The following is a 21,849-nucleotide window of genomic DNA, read 5'->3' as shown; positions in this document are numbered from 1 at the left end:
GAGCAGCATGCTTTCCTGGAGCTTGGCGGCCATTTTCCCTGTTTTGTGTGGTTTATACTTTGTATGCTCGGTGGCCATTTTTCTTGGCGCCAGAACACGTTGTGGATCAGTTCAGCGCCATAGGCAGCAACTCTAGACAGCGCAGTGTGATCTCCTATGCACCTGGGGGCTGACAAGGGACACGGGCACTACTAGCTGGACAGCGCAGAGCCAGTCAGGGTGGTGAGTCCTGCGGGAAAGAGCCTCTCAGCCAGCAGCAGTTAGGAGGGTGGGACCATCACTGTCCTAAGTCCCCATTGGGTGGCAGACAGGGGTAGGGTCAGCATTGCTTCAGAAACTGGTGTTTCTTCCCCCAAAATCCAGGCAATTGCAACCGGTTCGCCTGCAGATGGATGCTTTGTCGGTTTCCTGCCCCCCACCTTCCTCCGGGGAGAGCTCTGACAAAGACTCGGGCCCTGCTGAGGCTGGTGACCCCTGTTCTGTCGTTTTCAGATGACACTGAGTCCGGTCCATGCGCGACAAAGAGCTTGTTGAAGCACTTATCACAGCTGTGCGTGATACCCTGAAGATTCAGGAGCCAGCAGATCCCTCTGCTGATGTAGCGGTCCCTTTTGGGTCCCGTAAGCCAGCCTGTTAACCTAAGGTGTTCCCGTATCTGACTTATTTTGACAAGTTCATTTACAAGGAATGGGGTCGACCACAACAGACCTTTTCGGTCCCCAAATACATTGCAGTGCGTTACCTCCGGTCGTGGACCCCCCAGTATCCAGGTTAAACAAATTCACCACGATCCCGGGAGAGGGGACTCCTGCATTTAAGGACCCCACAGACAGGAAGGCAGAGGCAATGGCTTGTTTCTTTACGGTTGTGGGGTCAACCATGCAACCAGAACTGCCATCTGCACTTGTCTCAGACACTAACTGATTGGGCAAAACTGTTGCACTGCGAATTGGGAGAACGGGCTTCTCCTGTCTGCGTGGAACTAGAAGACAACTAGTGCAAGACCTTAAGTACGTTTGTGACGCAGCCCTGGATACCCTGCCTCTGTTATCCAGGGCTTCAGTGTCAGCAGTGGTGCTGAGGTCCCTGATTTGGTTAAGATGCTGGTCTACAGACCAGGCATCCAAAAAAGCCCTGACGGATCTTCCCTTCCTTGGCGATCAGCTCTTTGGATGACATTATTAAAAATACCACAGGTGGTAAGAGTAGTCTACTCCCACAGGCCAGGAAGGCTAAGTAGCCATGCTGTAGACAAGGGCCCTCTTTATCCGCTCACAAACTGCTTTTTCGTCTGCCTGGGGCTTCGTCCAAGTGTCCCCAGCACGACAGGACGACTTCTGAAGGACCCAAGAGTCCCTGAAACCGAAAGCCTGTGAGCAAAAGTGCTACCGCATGAAGGTTTGCCACCACCCGTGACACGGTGGGGGTTCGCCTTTGGGAGTTTGCAGCCCGGTGGACCTCTTGGCTGTCTGACCAATGGGTCTTCGATCTGATTTCCTCCTGCTACAAGATAGTTCCTCTCTTGGCCGCAAGGGACCTGCTGAGTCGTGGGGTGATAGTACCTGTTCCGTAATTGGAATGTTTCCAGGGGTTCTACTCAAACCTGTTTGAAGTCCCCAAGAAGGAAGTACCTGCACATACCCATATGCCTCCGGCATCAGAAGTTTCTGCGACTTGCAGTCAAGGAAGCCCACTACCAGTTTGTGGTGCTCCCCTTTGGTTTGGCATCAGCCCCCGAGTCTTTGCCAAGGAATTGTCTCCTGTTTTGGTGTTGCCGTGGGATCGCGATCGTGGGATACCTAGACGATCTCCTCCTGAGAGCATCTTCCGCTTCAGAGTTAGGATGTGGCGATCACCATGCAGACCCTGCAGGAATTTTGGTGGCTGTTGAAAGTAAAAAAACGTCTGTGATTGTACCAACTCAGCGTTTGGAGTACCTATGTTTACTGCTGGACTCCACGGAAGCGAGTGTTTCTCCCTTCAGACAAGCTGCAGACTCATGTTAGTAAAACTGCTAATGAACCGCAGGTAGTCGTCGCTATGTTTCTGCATGCAAGTCCTGGGGCTCATGGTGGCCTCCTTTTTGAGGCAGTACCGTATGCCCAGTTTCACACCAGAGTCCTGCAGAAGGAGATTTTGTCAAAATGGGACATATTTCCGTTGTCCCTGGATCGGCAGATTCAGTTGAGCCAATTAGTCAAGGATTCCCTGCTCTGGTGGCTGAGGTCCCTGGCACTTCCATCGAAGTTGCTCCTACCTCTGAAATGGACACTGATCACAACGGACGCCAGCCTATCAGGCTGGGGTGGAGTAATGGGAGTTCAGTTGACCCATTGTCTCTGGTTGGTGGAGGAATCCAAGTTGCTGGGCAATCTGCTCGAACGGAGAGCGATCAAGCTATACCTCTCCACATGGTCGATAAGACTGCAAGGGCGTCTGATCAGGATCCAGTTAGACAACACCACGGCTGTGGCACACGTCAATCACCCAGGAGGAACAAGAAGCTCGGCCGCTGCACGGAAGGTCGCTCCCATACTTCGGTGGGCAGAGCGACATTTATCGGCCATTTACATCCCGGGAGTGGAACTGGCAGGTGGACTAAGTCGCCAGATGCTGGACCCAGGAGAATGGGCGTGGCATCCGTAGGTGTTCACGCTACTGTGCCTGCGGTGGTCCACACCCATTCTGGATGAAAACCTGTTGGAGTGTGCAAAAGACCTGAAACTGGGACGGAGATTTATCTTTCAACAAGACAATGATCCCAAACATACAGCAAAATCTACAAAGGAATGGTTCACAAATGTATCCAGGTGTTAGAATGGCCAAGTCAAAGTCCAGACCTGAATCCAATCGAGAATCTGTGGAAAGAGCTGAAAACTGCTGTTCACAAACGCTCTCCATCCAACCTCACTGAACTTGAGCTGTTTTGCAAGGAAGAATGGGCAAGAATTTCAGTCTCTCGATGTGCAAAACTGATAGACATACCCCAAGCGACTTGCAGCTGTAATCGCAGCAAAAGGTGGCTCTACAAAGTGTTAACGCAAGGGGGCCGAATAATTTTGCACGCCCCACTTTTCAGTTTTTTATTAGTTAAAGTTTAAAATATCCAATAGATTTCGTTCCACTTCACAATTGTGTCCCACTTGTTGGTGATTCTTCGCAAAAAATTTAAATGTTATATCTTTATGTTTGAAGCCTGAAATGTGCCAAAAGGTTGAAAAGTTCAAGGGGACCGAATACTTTCGCAAGGCACTGTATTTCTCCAGCAAGGAGTTGACCAGAGATTGGCATTAAGCACCATCAAAGGACAAATTTCAGCATTGGCTGTCTTTTTTTTTTTTTTTCCCCAACAACCCCTGTCATAGCACTCCTTAATGAGTACCTTTGTCCAGGGGGGTTCCAATGAGCAGAAGTTCCACTGTAGGGTGTAACCCCGCTTTAAGTATGCCTGTGATGTGGCCCTGGATACGGTCCCCCTGCTCTCTAGAGAATCGGTATCGACAGTGGTGCTATGGCGCCTGTTTTAGCTGAAATGCTGGTCTGTGGACCAGGCATCTAAAAAAGCTCTGGCGGATTTGCCCTTCCAAGGTGAGAGGCTTTTTGGAGCTTCGCTGGATGACCTATTAAAAATGTTACCGGTGGGAAGAGCACGTTGCTCCCACAGTCCAGGAAGGATAAGGAGCCATGCCATAGGCAAGGGCCCTCTCTTTCCGCTCGAACTGCTTTTTCGCCCGCCTAGGTCGGCAGGTAAGTGCTCCCACTCAGACAAGGGGCCTGCTGAATGACAAAGTATTCCTGGTTTTGCAAGCCAAACAAGTCTGTGAACAAACATGTTACCGCATGAAGGTTTGCTCCTGCCCAACTCTCGGGTGGGGAATCGCCTTCAGGAATTTGCAGCCCAATGGACCTCTCTACTGTCCGACCAGTGGGTTTGTGAGCTGGTTTCATCGGGATACAAGATGGCGTTTCTTTCTTGTCCACCAAACAGATTTTTGCCCTCCAATGTACCTCTACTTCCAGCTCACCGGAAGCCCTGTTCGGGGGCCGTACAGGACCTGCTACTGCGCGGTGTGATAGTACCTGTACCGACTCTGGAAAGGTTTCAGGAATTCTACTCAAATCTGTTTGTAGTCCTCAAAAAGAAAGGGGTATGTCCAATCCTGGACCTCAAGGCCCTCAACAGCTTTGTGAAATTGCAAAGGTTCAGGATGGTATAAGCACTCCATCAGGGGGACTTCCTGGCATCCCTGGATATCCAGGATACGTGCTTACCTGTACTCATATGCTTCAGGCATCAGATTTCTGCGATTTGCATTTGGAAGAGCACTATCAGTTTGTGGCTCTCCTTTTTTGGCCTTGCGTCAGCACCCAAAGTTCTTTCAAAGTGTTAGGCCCAATTCTGCTGCTGTTAAGGCAACGTGGAGTCACAATCGTGGGTTACCTAGACAACCTCCTGAGAGCAGCTTCCGCCTCAGACTTAAGGGAGGGTGTAGTGATCACCATGCAGACTCTCCGGGAGTTTAGTTGGGTGCTGAACCTAAAGATGTTGGCGTTGGTGCTGACTCAACACCTGGAGTGCCTGGGCTTGCTGTTGGAGTCCTCCAGAAGCAAGCGGTTTTTATCCCTTCAGACAAGCTGCAGACTGTTCAAACTGCAGTGAAGTTGATAAACTGCATATGGTCGTTGCTGCGCTTCTGCATGCGCTTTCTGGACCTCAAGGTAGCCACATTCGAGGTGGGACCGTATGCTCAATTTCACACGAGTCTTGCAGAAGGAGATTTTGTCAAAATGGAACAAATGATCCCTGGATTGTCAAATTGGGGTGAACCAGTTAGTCAGGGATTCCCTTCTCTGGTGGCTGAGATCTCTGGCCAGATTGTTCCTTCCTCTCAATTGGACAGTGATCACAACGGATGCCAGCCTGACCGGTTGGGGGGGGGGGTGGGAGTGCTGGGTGTACAGTCGGCCCAGGTCCTTTGGTCGCGGGAAGAATTCCATCTGCCAATCAATGTGCTAGAGCTTCGGGCAATCAGACTTTGCCTCTCCATATGGTCAATGAGGCTACAAGGGCAGGATCATCAGACTTTGCCTCTCCATATGGTCAATGAGGCTACAAGGGCAGGATCCAGTCAAACAATGCACGCAGTGGCGTACGTCAACCAAGGAGGAACAAGGAGCTCAGCTGCAGCATGTGAGGTTTCTCACATCCTCCAGTGGGCAGAGTGACATGTGCCGGCCATATATATCCCAGGTGTAGAAAACTGGCAGGCGGACTACCTAAGTCATCAGATGCTGGACCCAGGTGAATGGTCGTTGCATTTGGAGGTATTCAGGCTCCATTGCCTAAGGGGGGGGGGGGGGGGGGGGACACCAGATGTGGACTTCTCGGCTCAATCAGAAGGTGCAGAGGTTTGTGTCCAGCACAAGAGACCCCTGGGTGGACGCGTCAAGCACTCAAGCTTCTTCCACGTCTGCTGCGCAGAGTGGAGGCCGAGGGGATTCCAGCAATTCTGATTGTCCCAGATTGGCCTCTGCGTCCTTGGTACGCCGACCTAGTACAACTGGTGGCGTATGTTCCTTGGTGGCTACCGCTGTGAGAGGACCTTCTAGCGCAAGGTCCGATGCTTCATCCTGCTTTACCATCGCTGGTTTTAACGGCATGGCTGTTGAAAGCCAGGTGCTAAAGGACCGAGGTCTGTCAGACTCAGTCATTTCCACAGAAGTCGTCTTCCCTGAAGATTTACCATCGTACATGGAAGGTTCCACGTGTGAAGAGATGGTGTGACGTCCGCACTTATTCAGTTTCCAGTATCCTTGCAGCAAGGAGTGGATCAGAAACTTGCCTTAAGCAACATCGAGGGACAGATATCTGCCTTGGCTGCCCTTTTCCAACATCCCTTGGTGACTCACTCATTGGTGAGTATCTTTGTGCAAGGGGTTCAACACATAGTCCCTGCGGTTTGACCACTGCTACCTCCGTGGGATCTGAATCTGGTGCTATCAGAAACCGGCATTTGAGAACATTGGGGAGATTCCCTTGTTAACACTCAGAAGTTTTTCTAGTAGCTATTAGCTCTGCCAGGAGGGTTTCTGAATTGGTGGCATTGTCATGCAAGTCTCCCTACCTGGTCGTCCGCAGCCCTCTTTCCTTCCAAAGGTGGTTTCGGCATTCCATCTAAATGAGGTCCTTGCGTTGCCTTCCTTAAGTCCTAAGCTGACACACCCAAAACAGGTTGCCTTACATTCCCTGGATGTGGTCTGGGCTCTACGAGCGTATCTGTCTGCTTTAGCTCCCTTCCAGAAGTCAGACTGGTTGTCTCAGGGGCTGGTCCAAACAAAAGCTCTGGCGGTCTCGTCAACCATTTCTCGGTGGATCAAACGGATTGGGGTTCATGCCTATGCCTTAAAGGGGCAGGTCCCCCTTTTCCTGTCACGGCTCATTCCACCAGAGCAATTGGGACCTCCTGGGCTTTCTGACATCATCAAGCGTCTGTCTCCCAGGTGTGTAAGGCGTCCGTTCACACTTTCACTAAATTCTACAAAGTAGACGTAAGTGGATCTCAAAAGCTTGCTTTGTCCAAGGTTTTGCAGGCGGCTGTGTAAGGTTGCAATTACACTTTAAGTTACTAGTTTGTTATGCATCTTTTGATGCATAAGTTTGCTACTGGTTTTGATGGTAGCTGTTTAAGATGGTGACTCCTCTGTTGAGGTGTTCCCTTTGTTGTGGGTGAAGTTATGTTTTGCTGTTTCCACCCCTTGTTTTTTGCTTGGGGACGTCCCTAAGGTCAAGAATTAAAGGGGCTGTGTCCGTCAATCAACGAAAGAGAAAATGGGATTTTTGTACTCACCGTAAAAACCTTTTTCTCTGAAGTTCAGACAGACACAGCACCGACCCCTCCTATTTGTACTGCTTTTTGACGTACTGAGCCGCAGGAAGCGGGGTGAGGCAGTTGTAGCCACAGGGACCGCCCCCTGGGCGGTGCTGAGCAGTCTTGCTGTTTTTACACATGTTACATGTTCTAAGTCCTCTCCTGAAGTGGTTTGATAACCCAAAGGTCAAGAATTAAAGTTGTCAATGAACTTCAGAGAAAAGCATTTTACTGTGAGTACAGAAAGCCAATTTTTTTTTTCAGCTTTCAGTGCTGTCGCACTTTGACAATTGCGTGGCCATGCTACACTGTACCCAAACAAACTTTTCTTCACACAAATAGAACTTTCTTTTGGTGGTCTTCACAACCGGGTTTATTATGTACAATAAAAACCCCAAAAATTTTGGAAAGGTTTTTTTACTCTGTGTTCGTGTTTACATGGCTTAGATTAAGGCTGTGATTGGACGCAGCCAATCACATGGTTAAAGAGCCACAGCTCTTTACACAGATCGGAGTTGCGCCGTGACCTAGCAACATAACGTGGCTGTGCGAGAGTGGCTGTTCTGGGCCGCCGTCCTATGATGCTGTATAGAACAAGAGCTGCACCGCTGTCATTTGACAGTGGTTGGGTAGCAAGCAGTTAGAGATTTAAAAGAATAGCCTTTTTATAATACAAAAACAGCTGATAATCGCTACTATAAGGGGTTAATGTATACTTTGGAACACTGAAAGTAATATAAAAAATTACATACTCACTGGCCACTTTATTAAGTACACCTGTTCAATTGCTTAGCAACACAAATTGCTAATCGGCCAATCACATGGCAGCAACTTCATTTAAGCATCTAGATGTAGGGAAAATTACTTTCTGAAGCTCAAACAGAGCAGCGGAATGGGGAAGAAAGTGACTTTGAACATGGCATGGTTGTTGGTGCCAGATGAGCTGGTCTGAGTATTTCAAAAACTGGGATCTTCAAGCACAACCATCTTTAACCACTTGCTTACTGGGCACTTAACCCCCCTCCAGACCAATTTTCAGTTTTCAGCGCTGATGCACTTTGAATGACAATTGCGCGGCCATATAACACTGTACCCAAATGAAATTTTTATCATTTTTTTCCCCACAAATAGAGCTTTCTTTTGGTGGTATTTAATTACAGCTGGGAGTTTATTTTTTGCTAAACAAACAAAAAAAGATGCAAAAAAAAAATCCTGTTTAATAGTTATAAAATTTTGCAAACAGGCCATTTTTCTCCTTCATTGAAATGCCCTGATGAGGCGGCAGTGGTGGGCACAGATAAGATGGCACGGATGGGTGGCACGGATATGTGGCACTGAGGTGCAGCACTGTTGAGGCAGATTGTGGGCACTGATGGGTGGCACTGTGGGCACTGATGGGTGGCATAGGCAGGGGGCAGGTGGGCACTGATGAGCTGGCCGTGACTGAAGTCCCTCTCACGGCCGCCGGTGATCGGCTTTTTTTTTTTTCCTCGTGCTGTCAGCGTGAGGACTAAAAATAGCCGATTTACCGGCTTTGTGTCACATGATCAGCTGTCATTGGCTGACAGCTGATCACGTGGTAAGGGGTCGGGATCGACCCCTTGCTCCGATCCGTGATCAGGCGAGTCTTATTGACTCGCTGATCAGAGCGCGCCGCGTGCGCCCCTCAGGGGGCGTGCAGGCTGCTCGTGCACGGGACGACGTCAATAGACATCGTCCCGGCAAAGCAGGTCCGCGCTGTAGCCGTCATTCGGCTATAGCGCGGATCGCTATTGGTTAGGGAATGGTCAGAAAGAGAATATCCAGTGAGCGGCAGTTGTGTGGATGGAAAGTAGTTTTGTCAGAAGAATGGGCAGGTTTGAGATGATAAAGGCAACAGTAACGCAAATTAACATTCTTTACAACCAAGGTATGCAGAATGCCATCTCCACTTACCACATTAAACCTTGAAGCAGATGTGCTACAGCAGCAGTAGACCACACAGAGTGCCACTCCTGTCAGCTAAGAGCAGGAAATATAGGCTACAATTCACACAGCCTCACAAAAGTTGCACAATAGATTGGAAAAATGTTGCCTGGTCTGAGTCTTTATTTCAGCTGCGACATTCAGATAGTAGGGTCAAGATTTGGCATAATCATATAAAACGACGTCTGATGAAACAAGCAAGGTGGAGATTGATGCGCAATCATGTCACTTCCGGTTTATTTATACCCGGTCTGTGGAACGCACGCTGTCCCAGACCTATGGACTACTTTGTTTTGATTTGCTCCTGGCAGGTCCTAAGTGCCCAATTTTAGATTTGATTACAAAAAATTCCCTTTTTGGATTTACACTGAGTGTTTGCTTTTCCTATTCGTTCATATGTGGATCTCCCACTATTTAATACGTCGTGAAGGAGGCTATTCCATTGGACATCAGGATCAAAGACAGATCTAAATACATGCGCTTTTTCCCCTGCAGGGGTGTAGCTATTTGAGTGTGGAACCAAAAGGGGAGCATGAGTGTTCACTATTTTTGATATAAGATGTGATCTATTCTATTCTATCCACAAGTCACATTGGAAAATCATTTATGGACATTTGCACCAGTTACATTGGAATGCCAAAGGGCAATATATTTGATTTTTGATATTTTTTATCCTGCCATACTTCACATTTTTAATTAGTGCAACATCTAATTATTGTGGTGTATATCTGGACTTTCGGTTAGCATTTTGCACTTATCAGTTTCAACAAATTCTAATGGCAATATTCGGATATTGCTCTACATCAAGTTAATATGGGTTTTACGTTATATATTAGCACCTGCACCACTTTGTCAGTTTGCACATTTATGAAGGATTATGCACTTTAGCACTTCATCGGGTTTATGATCTGACCGTTCACAGTCCTTTTTACTGTTAGCTGTTCTGGCTGTGCCATTTACCTCTTTACATACAATGCAAGCCTTGTATCAGTGGTTCAGGCTGGTAGTGTAATGGTGTGGGGGGTATTTTCTTTGTACACTTGGTATCAATTGAGCATTGTTTAACCACTTCAGCCTCTGAAGAATTTATCCCCTTCCTGACCAGAGAACTTTTTGCGATACGGCACTACGTCGCTTTAATTGCGAATTGCGTGGTTGTGCGACGTTGCACCCAAACAATGTTTTCCTCACAAATCGCTTTCTTTTGGTATTTGATCACCTCTGCAATTTTTTTTTTTTTTTTTTTTTTTTTTTTTTTTTACGCTATAAACAAAAAAGCGACTGTTTTAAAGGAAAAATAAAGCTAAGCAAATATTTTTTATTTTGCTATAATGTCCCCAAAAAATATAAAAACAAATTTCTTTCTCAGTTTAGGCAGATATGTATTGTACATATTTTTGGTAAAAAATATTGCAATAAGCGTATATTGATTGGTTTGCTCAAGTTATAGCGTTTTTTACAAAATAGATTTATGACTTTTTTTTCTTTCTTTTTTTTTTTTTTTTATTGCGACTGCGACATTGTGGCGGACGCATCAGACACTTTTGACACTATTTTGGGACCAGTGAAATTTATACAGCATCCGTGATATAAAAATGCACTGATTACTGTGTAAATTACACTGGCAGGGAAGGGGTTGAACACTAGGGGGTGATCAAGGGGTTAAGTGTGTCCTAGGGAGTGATTCTAACTGTGGGGGGTGGGCTCACTAAACATGATGGAGCAGTAGCTCCCTGTCATATTGCTGGGCAGAACAGGGTAATGTCTTGTCTTGTTTACATTAGGCATCTCCCAGTTCTGCCGCTCTGTCACGATTGCAGGCCACCGGAGGACAGAGTATGCAGGGAACCCTCAGAGTACCCGGCGCCCACTAAGCCATGTCTTAAAAGGGACGTACAGGTACGCCCATTTGACCAGCCGTGCCATTGTGCCGACTTGGATCGTGCGCTGGTCGACAAGCAGTCAAATGCCACGGCCTACCTGAGTATTGTTGCGGACCATGTCCACCCCTTCGACTACAGTGTACCCATCTTCTGACGGCTACTTCCAGCAGTATAATGCACCATGTCACAGCTCAAATCCTCTCAAACTGGTTTCTTGAACATGACATTGAGTTTACTGTATTCCAATGGCCTCCAGTCACCAGATCTCAATCCAAAAGTGCACCTTTGGGATGTGGTGGCATGGAGGATTCGCATCATGGATCTGCAGCTGACAAGTCTGCAGCAACTGCATGATATGTCAATATGGACCACATTCTCTGAGGAATGTTTCCAACACCTTGAATTTATGCCATGAAGAATTAAGGCAGTTCTGAAGGCAAAAGGGGGTCCAACCCGGTACTAGCAAGGTGTACCTAATAGTGGCCGGTGAGTGTGTATGTGCAGTGGGAAAAGAGAACAATTGGATCCCCTGCAGATTTTGTAAGTTTGCCAACTTAGAAATTAATGGTCTATAATTTTTATCATGGGTGTATTTTAAGTGTTAGAGACAGAATATCAACCAAAAATCCAGAAAACTCATAAAACAAATGCTATAAATTAAGCTGCAGTTCAGTGCGTAAAATAAGTATTTGATCCCAAAGCAAAACATGACTTGGTACTTGTAGACAAAACACTTTGAATTATAGTAAATGTACCGAAGAATTTTATTGGTACAAACACATTAAAATTGAGGGAAAAAAACCCTATTGTATACAAAATAATTTCAGATCTACAGCAGAAAATCGTAACATGTCCTCTAGTTTGACATATGCTGTTGGATTTACATATTTTCATATAATGAGTAAGTCAATTATTGACCTTGGCAAATGTGAAAAAATGTGGTGTGCATTTGTATTAGGCCTCCCTGAGAATACTTTGTAGAACTGCCTTTTCACTGCAATTACAGCTGAAAGTCTTTTTTGGGTATGTCTCTACCAGCTTTGCACAACTAGAGTGAAATTTTTGCCCATTTCTTAACTGCAAAATAGTCCAATCTCTGTCACATTCGATGGAGAGCATCTGAACAGCAGTTATTAGTCTTGCCACAGATTTGCAATTGGATTTAGGTCTAGGACTTTGACTGGGACATTATATCATATAAATATGCTTTGATCTAAAACATTCAATTGTAGCTCTGACTGTATGTTTAGGGTCATTGTCCTGGAAGGGGAACCTCTGCCCCAGTTTTTTCCCCAACAGGTCTTTGGGTGGGAGAGCAACCTGCCTCTGTAGGTCTGTAGTTGCAGCCCCTCTGTTTACCTCAGTCAATGATCCAGGTTGCTACCTTTTGGAGATCTTAGGTCAGCGATGTTGAAACTTGGCACCCTAGATGTTTTGGAACTACATTTTCATTGATGATACACAGAAGAGTGCGTGAGCCCCATTGGAAATATATTTCCAAAACATTTGGGGTGCCAAGGTCCTTCATCACTGTCCTAGGTGATTGAGGCTGCTCATTCCGTTTGTTTTAAGCTGGTGTCAGGCCTGGCACACTTTGATGGTTTGTGAAAGCCCAACCCCCCCCCCCCCCCAGGACAAGGTGGTCTCGCACCCATTTCTACTCTGATCTGTGAATCTGGCCTTTTGACCTGAGCTCACTCACCTATTCATATCGTTGCTCTTGCATTTGGAAGCGTGCATCTTTACCTAGTCGTGCTCCCGTTTTGACTTGGCTTGCGCTCTCACCGTTTGCTCACCAAGTAGCCGGCTCTGATCTTGGCATGGCTGAGACGGCAGGGGATTTCTGCGATAGGCTATCTGGCCAACTTCTTCCTGTAAGCATAGTCTTATTCTGCACACCCGGACAATGTGGCAATCGCCATGTGTTTTTTTCATGGCTTTAGCAAGGGAGTTTGACCTCAAGTGCTCCGCTCTGACCTCAACCAGTTATCTGAATTGACGGCGTCTTCTTTTTGACCCGGCACGGGCCAAGGCGTTCCCTTGCCGGTTAAGCGTCGCAACCGCTTTTAAAAAAAAATAAATCTTTCATTTTATTTTTTTTTGCTAGGATGCGGGTAGGCCCTTTAGCAATTCACTGGCACGTCAATTATGTTTTACGATGGCTGTCCGTGTGTGGTTTTGGTGATCTTTATGCTTTAGTTTGGTCATTAGGCTATCCGGAGACTTTTAAGTAGCACTATTATGTTTTACTTAATTAGTACTAAAATATAGACTGTATTTCTCTTACGTTCACTGTCTGACACAGCTCGTTATGCCACCTTCAGGAGAGGACTAGGCATAACATGTCATATAAAAACAACAACTTTCTAGTTCTGCCCAAGGGGGACGACCCCACAGCCTGCCTTGCAGCTTCAGTTTTTTGGGGGGTTTTTCTGCCTAGTGAAGGAGAAGGACCTAGTAACCCCGCCGGGGCCATGGGCCCATGGATTTTTTCTTTGCAGAAGCTTTGCTTTTTGCTTAACATTAAAGATCCTGTGATCTGCTATCGGCTGGGTGACAGGCTGGATACTCTTATCCTTGTCTCTCCAGCCTGGCCAGCGAGCGTGTGCAGACCAGAGCCACGACATGCCTCAGCTCCAGAGGTGGCTGGTGAGCGCAAATGCTCCGGGGCACACACGTGACCAGGCTACTCCTTTCTGCGCCTCAGTGGGACGGGCCAGCAGCCATCCCACACTGATTGGAGAGCGGGTCTGTGATGGAATGACTCCCAGCTCTTCAGAACCGGGTAAGTACAGCTCTCCCTGCCTCAGTGGGGCTGAGCAGTTGGGCAATCCCTGGGAGGTGGATCTCTGTGTGTGTGTGCACGCGCCATATACAGGGGCTCTCTGGGGGGCTCTCACCTGGGGGAGGGATTGCGCTTGCTGGCTGTGCCCTGGCTGTGTGTGGATCTCTCCTTGAGGTGTCTGGAGGCTGTGTCTGATCGCTGTAGTGCTGTTTCACCACCATTTATCTGCCTGTTTAGTTCGCTGTCCCTCGTGGTATACAGTGCTCGGCGGCCATCTTTGGTGAGGCAAGGAGCAGCAGGCTCTCTGACCATTTTCATGTGTTTTGGCGGCCGTTTTCCCTGTGATTATGTCCTTTTTATACTGGACGCTCGGCGGCCATTTGATTTTGGTCAGTTTCAGCGCCATTCAAAACGGCTCTGCACAGCGCTGTGCGGTCTCCTATGCATCTGGGAGTTGGCACAGGACACAGGCTCTACTAGCTGGACAGCCAGCGCAGAACCAGTCAGGGTGGGGAGTTCTGTGCGGAAGAGCCCATCAGCCAGCAGCAGTTAGGAGGGTGGGACCATCGCTTTCCTAAGTCCCCAACAGGTGGCAGACAGGGTAGGGCAGTGATGGCGAACCTTGGCACCCCAGATGTTTTGGAACTACATTTCCCATGATGCACCCCTACACTGCAGAGTGCCTGAGCATGGTGGGAAATGTATTTCCAAAACATCTGGGGTGCCAAGTTTTGCCATCGCTGGGGTTGGGTCAGCATGGCTTCAGAAACTGGTGTTTCTTCCCCCGAAATCCAGGCAATTGCAACCGGTTCACCTGCAGGCAGTGCCTCTGGATGCTTTGTCGGCGGTCCTCTATTTGTTGCCAAGATGGAGGCGGTGCGTGGGCGTAAAGGTTGTAAAAACCGGCCCCCGTCCTCTGGAGGGGAGCTCTGATGCAGACTCGGGCCCTGCTGAGGCCGGTGACCCCCCCCCCCCTGCTCTGTCATTTCAGATGACGCTGACCAGGACCGAACTGACAGCGAAGATGAGTCCCCGTCTGGGTCCGTGCGCGAGAATCGCTTGTTTCGAGCACTTATCACAGCTGTGCGTGAAGAATCGGGAGGGAGCCAGAAGATCCCTTTGCTGATGTAGCGGGGTCCCTTTTGCCTTTTGGGTCCCGTAAGCCAGCCCGTTGACTTAAGCTGTTCCCGTATGTGACTTAAGTTCATTTACAAGGAACGGTGTCGACCGCAATTTGAGCTTTTCGGACCCCAAATACATGGTGGTGCGTTATCCCCTTTCTCAAAAAGCTGTCGGCTCCTCTGGTCGTGGACCCCCCCCGGTACAAAGTAACCACCATCCCAGTAGAGGGGACTCCTGCCTTTAAGGACCCCATGGGCAGGAAGGCCGAGGCAGAGGCTCGTTCCTTGTTTACGGATGTGGGGTCAACTAGGCGACCGGTACTGGCATCCACACTCGTGTCTCAGACACTAACCGAGTGGGCAAAACTTTTGCGCCGCGAATTGGGAGAGCAACAGGCTTCTCCTGTCTAACTAGCAGACCAACTAGTGCGAGGCCCGAAGTACAATTTTGTGATGCAGCCCTGGATACCCTTCCTCTGTTATCCAGGCCTTCAGTATCAGCAGTGGTGCTGAGGCGCCCGATTTGCCTAAAATGCTGGCCTGCTCACCAGGCATCCAAAAAAGCCCTGACGGATCTTCCCTTCCTTGGCAACCGTCTCTTTGAAGCCTCATTGCATGACATTATTAAAAATGCCAGAGGTGGTAAGAGTACACTAGTCCCACAGGCCAGGAAGGCTAGGAAGGCTAAGGAGCCACGCCGTTGGCAAGGGCCCTCATTCTCCACTCACAAACGGCTTTTTCGTCCACCCAGGGCTTTGACCAAGCGTCCCCCGACAGGACGACCTTTAAAGGACCAAAGCGTGTGTGGAACCACGAGCCTGCGAGCAAAAGTGCTACCTCATGAAGGTTTTCTCCCGTCCGCAAGACGGGGGGGGGGGGGTGCCTTCGGGAGTTTGCAGCCCGGTTGGCCTCTCGGCTGTCCGACCAATGGGTCTGCGATCTGATTTCCTCAGGCTACAAGATAGAGTTCCTCTCTTGGCCGCAAAAGAGATTCTTCCCCTGAAGCATACCCGTACTCCCAGCTCGCCAGGAGGCCCTGAAGGGGGCGGTAAGGGACCTGCTTAGTCGTGGGGTGATATTACCCGTTCCAGGAATTGGCATGTTTCCAAGGGTTCTACTCGAACCTGCAAAATGGAAGGGGAACGTCCAATTTTGGACCTGAAAGCCCTCAATTACTTTGCAAAAGTACAGAGGTTCAGAACGGAATCGCTGAGAAATCGCTGCACTCCATCAAGGGTACTCCCTGGTGGCCTTGAACATCCAGAATGCGTACCTGCACATACCCATATGCCTTCGGCATCAGAGATTTCTGCGATTTGCAGTCTAGGAAGCCCACTACCAGTTTGTGGCTCTGCCTTTTTGGTTTTGCCTCTGCCCTCCCCCAAGGTATTGTCTCTTGTTTTGCAACGCTGTGGGATCGCGATCGGGGGATACCTAGGCGATCTCCTTCCGAGAGCATCTTCTGCTTCAGAGTTAGGAGGAGGATGTGGCGATCACCATGCAGACCCTGCAGCAATTTTTTGTTGGCTGTTGAACCTAAAGAAGTTGGTGATTGTACCGACTCAGCGTTTGGAGTAGCTAGGCTTACTGCTGGACTCCATGGAAGCAAGAGCGTTTCTCCCTTCAGACAAGCTGCTGCAGACTCTCAGAGCTGCGGTAAAACTGTTGAGGAACCGCACAGGGGGTCGTCGCTACGCTTTGCATGCGAGTTCTGGGACTCATGGTGGCCTCCTTGAGGCATTACCCTATGCCCAGTTTCACACCAGAGTCCTGCTGAAGGAGATTTTAACAAAATGGGACAAATCTCCTTTATCCCTGGATGGGCAGATTCAGGTGAGCCAGCTGGTCAGGGATTCCCTGCTGAGGTCCCCGGCACTTTGGTCCGTGAAGTCGTTCCTACCTCTGAAATGGACAGTGATCACCACGGCCCCCAGCCCAACCGGCTGGGGTAGGGTAATGAAAGTTCAGTCGACTCAGGGCCTCTGGTCGGTGGGTGGTGCGATCCAAGTTGCCGATCAATCTGCTTGAGCCGAGAGCGATCAGGCTATGCCTCTCCACGTGGTCGATAAGACTTTGAGGGGCGTTTGATCAGGTTCCACTCTGACGTATGCCTGCCACTGCCGTGACATTCTGTCGCCAAGGAGGAACAAGAAGCTTGGCCGCTGCACGGGAGGACGCTTGCACTCACATCCTTCAGTGGGCAGAGCGACATGTACCTGCCCCCGTCGGCCGTTTACATCCCGGGAGCGGAGAACTGGCAGGCAGACTACCTAAGTCGCCAGATGCTGGACCCAGGAGAATGGGCATTGCCATTGCATCCGGAGGCGTTCTGGCTACTGTGCCCGCGATGGGGCACACCAGACGTGGCTCTTCTGGCCGCCCGTCTCAACGGGAAGGTGCCGAGGTTCGTGTCCAGGGCAACAGATCCTTGGGCAGACACGCTGGTGGTGCCATGGGGGATCAGTACCAGCTGATCTATGCACCAGCTGATCTATGCACCAGCTGATCTATGCACCAGCTGATCTATGCCTTTCCTCCGTTGAAACGGCCTCCACTCAGCGGAGCAGACGTGGTAACAGAGGGGATCCCAGTAATACCGATTGCCCCAGATCGGTCCCAGCGACCCTGGTACTCAGACCTGGTGGCGGACGCCCCGTGTCGACTGCCGTTACGAGAGGACCTTCTGTCTCGATTTCCGATTCTCCGTTCTGCTTTACCATCGCTGGTTTTAACGGCATGGCTATTGAGAGTTGGGTGTTGAGGAACCGGGGTCTTTGGGACTCGGCGATTCCAACTATGCCGAGAGCACGGAAAGCTTCTTCTCGGTAGGTCATCGTACCTGGAAGGCCTACATCTCCATGTGTGAGAAGGGATGGCGTCCGCGCTCCCTTTTTTTTTTTTTTTCCCCCTATATCCAGGATTGATCCTGTTTCTACAGCAATGAGTAGTTCAGAAATTGGCTTTAAGCACCATATTTAAAGGACAAATATCAGCGTTGGCTGTCTTTTTTTTTTTTTTTTTTTTTCCAGCGAGCACTTTTTGTTCAAGCTGTCCAAAATGTAGTTCCTCCGTGCGTGGGCCGTTACCCCCGTGGGATCTGAACCTGGCGTTATCGGTGCTTGAAAAAACCGCCATTTGAAAATATCAGAGATCCCTCTGTTGACTCTTTCCCAGAAAGTGGTCTTTCTAGCGGCCATTACTTTCGGCCAGGAGGGTTTTGTACCCGGCGGCCTGGTCTTGCAAGTCGCCCTATCTGGTGATCCACAAGGATAAGGTGATGTTGTGTCCAACAGTCTTTTCTGCCGAAGGTGGTTTTGGCAGAAAAGCATCAACGAAGACATTGTCTTACCATCTCTGTGTGCTAAGTCGACACATTCTAAGGAGGTGGCTCTTCATGCCCTGGACGTGGTTAAGGCTCTGAGGGTGTATTTGTCTGCTACACCTCCCTTTCAGAAGTCAGACTCCTTGTTTGTTTTTCGGTGGCTGTTTGAAAAAAAAAAAAAGCACGGCGGTCTCGTCGGCCACCATTTCCAGGGGGGGATCAGACAGATTGTAGTACAGGCCTATGCTTTGAAGAGGCAGGTGCCCCCCTTTCTGGTCACGGCTCACTCCACAAGGCAATCGGAACGACTTTGGCCTTCCGACATCAAGCGTCTGTGAACAGGCGACCAAGTCACCCCCTGAGCGACAGTTTCAAAATTCTACAAGGTCGACGTCGGTGCATGGGGCCGATGCCCATTTTGGCCGCAAAGTTTTGCAGGCGGCTGTACAATTGCACTTACGTTTTTTTTTCCTTGTTTTTTGGTAAAAACGCAGTACCTTTTTAAGTAATGCACTGTTGCATTTGTTACCGCAGTTCTGGTGCAGTTTGGTGGTAGTGCCTTAGTTGAGGAGCATCCTGCCTTTTTGGTGGGTAAAAAAAGTTTTGGTCACACTCACAATGTCGTTTTTTGTGGTTAAAGTTTTATACTAGTGGGTGTAGTTTTTATGCTGTTTTGCCACCCCTCATTTTGGCACTGCTTGGGGATGTCCCAGTGGTCTAAGAGCAGCTGTGTCAGGTGGTGAACTGCAGAGAAAAGGATTTTATGGTAAGTATAAAAATCATATCTTTTCTTAAAGATATATCACTGTATTTTCGTGCCTATAAAGTCCATAGGGTTCCAAAAAAGCAAATCAATGTTGTAATTCATTTTGTGATGTGGTGCTGTTTCAACCATATTCCCATCCGCACGATCACCCTGTGAGTATGCAAATAGGACAGTGACTGGGTCCATCATTTAGCCATGCCTGCTCTAGGGGATGTTACTCCCAATAATTAATGTTCACAAATCGGTAAGGCATCTTTGAACTTGCATTCACCTGTTTACTCTCTATTTCTTTTGTAAGGAATCAACTTGATGGGATGTAATTACACAAACAACAGAGGGATCTGCATGTGAGAAAATGAGAAATAGAACAAACCGCAAGAGCATCCTATGAGCGTGGTTGAAGAATACCAAGCTGAATGTCACGGGACCCATGCCTCCATCCAAAAAAAAAAAACTAAAAAGGAAATAAACCTGCATTTTTTTTTTTTTTTTAATAAAGGACACTGAAAGGCAAGAAGAGAGCACACCTGTTAATACAGAGTTTAATTGTATTTACATACTCTAGTTATGTGGGGAGGGAGAGGAGAGAAGAGAGACATGGTGGGCAGGGGGAGAAAGATGACTTTTTGCACCATCTATAACATGACGTTTCTTCCATCTTGATGTATTCTGAGCTTGTAGTGTTACTTGTAATATTTACTTCCCTCTGTGTAATTTTGATTCTAAAATTCATGTGGTGAGCTTCCTTAAGCACTGATCTGAAAAACAACAAAAATAAATAAATCTTAATTAAGTTATAAAAAAAAATCAATTGTTTTTATTTTATCTGTTTTAGAGATTGTAAGCTCTAATGAGCAGGCTACCCTCATGTCTCCTGTATTGAATTGTATTTCCAATATACGGTTTACTCATAAGTTCCTAAAGCTCTTTGGTAATTGCCATGCTGGACACGCAGAACACTCTCTGTGCCACAACTGAGGTATGGGATCGCAGGTAAGTACCAGACCCTGGATGTCACGATCCCCCCTTAATTTCACACTTTCCCCTGCAACATCACTGTCCTTGAACCTTCCTTCACATCATAGCCCCAACACTCCTGGCCCTCCTTTTCCTCACAGCCTCTTTATGCTCTGGCCCCCTTCACCCAACAAACACTCATCCTACTGTATGTGTATGACATTTATTTTCCATCAAATCACACATCTTTGATCCTCCATCAATGTGTATCTTGGCATGAACCGGTTTCTCCAATGAGATTGCCTGACCTGTAAAGCACACTTGCATTGTAAAGCTAGCTCATACACGTGATCCCATGATTTATTTTTTTCTAATTACTCGTATCTCTAGCTATAGATAGAGGTTGAGCACAACCCATGTTTTTTTTTTGCAATAGCGTTGATGCGTTCCTTCAAACGATCGCATAGCGAACACGTGCTCTGTTTTAAATGTAGTGACCATTGGAGTAAACATTGTTGCGGTATTTGAAGAAAAATTTACTTTTTTTTTTTTTAATGAGATTGCCTGACGTTTAAAGCCGCAACCTCATCCATGGGATCCCATGTTTTATTTTTATTTATAAGTACTTGTAAAAATATATATGTGCATCGCATCCCAGATTTTTTTAACCTCTTCGCGCCCGCCCTATAGCCGAATGACGGCCGTAGAGCAGGCGCTTTCATTCCGGGTGGCCATCCCTGGACGTCCTGTTTACTTCGGCAATGCGCGCCGCCGCGGGCGCGCATTGGAAGTTCTGTGTTTGCCGTGTCACCCGGGGACAGGCAAACACAGATCGCTGTAAACTGCCAATCACAGCGGCCGTTTACATCGCGATCGGCGTGTCCAATTGGAGATGATCTCATATGTAAACATATGAGATCTCTCAGCGCCGCTCTCCCTCCTCACACAGACAGAGTGTGAGAAGGGAGAGATGAATGGTTGCAGCGGCCGTCATTGTTAAAAAAATAAAAATAAAATTTAAAGTGCCATCCTGCCCCAGTGCCACCTGTTAGTGCTATCTGTCCCCAGTGCCACATGTTGTCAGTGCCATTTGTCCCCAGTTCCATCTGTCATCAGTGCAATCTCATCAGTGCCACGTATTAATGCCATCTGTCAGTGCCACCTGTCAGTGTCACGTGTCATCAACGCCACTTATCAGTGCCATGCGTCATCGGTGCCACATTTGTGCCATCTGTCATCTGTGCCACATTTGTGCCATCTGTCATCTGTGCCACATTTGTGCCATCTGTCATCGGTGCCACATTTGTGCCATCTGTCATCGGTGCCACATTTGTGCCATCTGTCATCGGTGCCACATTTGTGCCATCTGTCATCGGTGCCACATTTGTGCCATCTGTCATCGGTGCCACATATTAGTGCCATCTTTCATCGGTGCCACATTTGTGCCATCTGTCATCGGTGCCACATATTAGTGCCATCTTTCATCGGTGCCACATTTGTGCCATCTGTCATCGGTGGCACATATTAGTGCCATCTGTCATCAGTGCCACGTGTCATTGTCCTGGTGCTCCAGGGCATTCAAAAGTGTAATAAGTAGTCAACAAGTTAGATGTGTAATTTATGCTCCTAGAACACGTGATGGCACTCCCTGCATGTTGGGCCTCTCTATCTGTGAAAAAGTCCCACACATGTGGTAATGTAATACTCAGGAGTAGCAGAATTTTTTTGGGTGTGTCATTTGTAGTATACACATGCCATGTTGGAGAAATAACCTATTACAATGACAATTTTGTGGAGTAATTTTGCAAAGAATAGTGGGAAAAAAATGACATCAAAAAGCTCACCATGCCTCTTACTAAATACCTTGGAATGTCTACTTTCCAAAAAGGGGTCATTTGGGGGGTATTTGTACTTTCCTGACCTGTTCGGGTCACAAGAAGCGAGATAGGCCACCAGTACATCAGATGTGATCAATTTTGTGTGATTCGCACCACAGCTTGTAGACTCTCTAACTTTCACAAAGACCAAATAATATCCACTAATTTGGGTTATTTTTACCAAAGATATATAGCAGTATAAATTGTGGCCAAAATTTATGAAGAAAAATTAATAATTTGTATAATTCTGTCACAGAAACAAAGAAATATGCGTTTTTTTCAAAATTTTCGGTCTTTTTTCATT

General features: G+C 47.9%; 1 long non-coding RNA gene across 1 annotated transcript in view; it reads left to right on the top strand.

Annotated features, from left to right (window-relative positions):
- The window catches only part of LOC143958948 (uncharacterized), a 58,058-nt gene extending 38,540 nt beyond the window's left edge, over positions 1-19,518 (top strand). Inside the window, exon 3 of the long non-coding RNA XR_013270157.1 lies at positions 19,010-19,518. This is a non-coding gene — a long non-coding RNA (uncharacterized LOC143958948). The remainder of the gene's footprint in view (positions 1-19,009) is intronic.
- Positions 19,519-21,849: the final 2,331 nt, after the last annotated feature.

The sequence above is a fragment of the Lithobates pipiens genome, unplaced genomic scaffold (assembly GCF_037356315.1).
Source record: "Lithobates pipiens isolate NorthernLeopardFrog02 unplaced genomic scaffold, aLitPip1_a1.2 Scaffold_66, whole genome shotgun sequence".
In the NCBI taxonomy this organism is placed as follows: Eukaryota; Metazoa; Chordata; class Amphibia; order Anura; family Ranidae; genus Lithobates; species Lithobates pipiens.
Note: the sequence above shows the minus strand (reverse complement) of the source record. Positions and strands in the feature narration are given on the sequence as shown.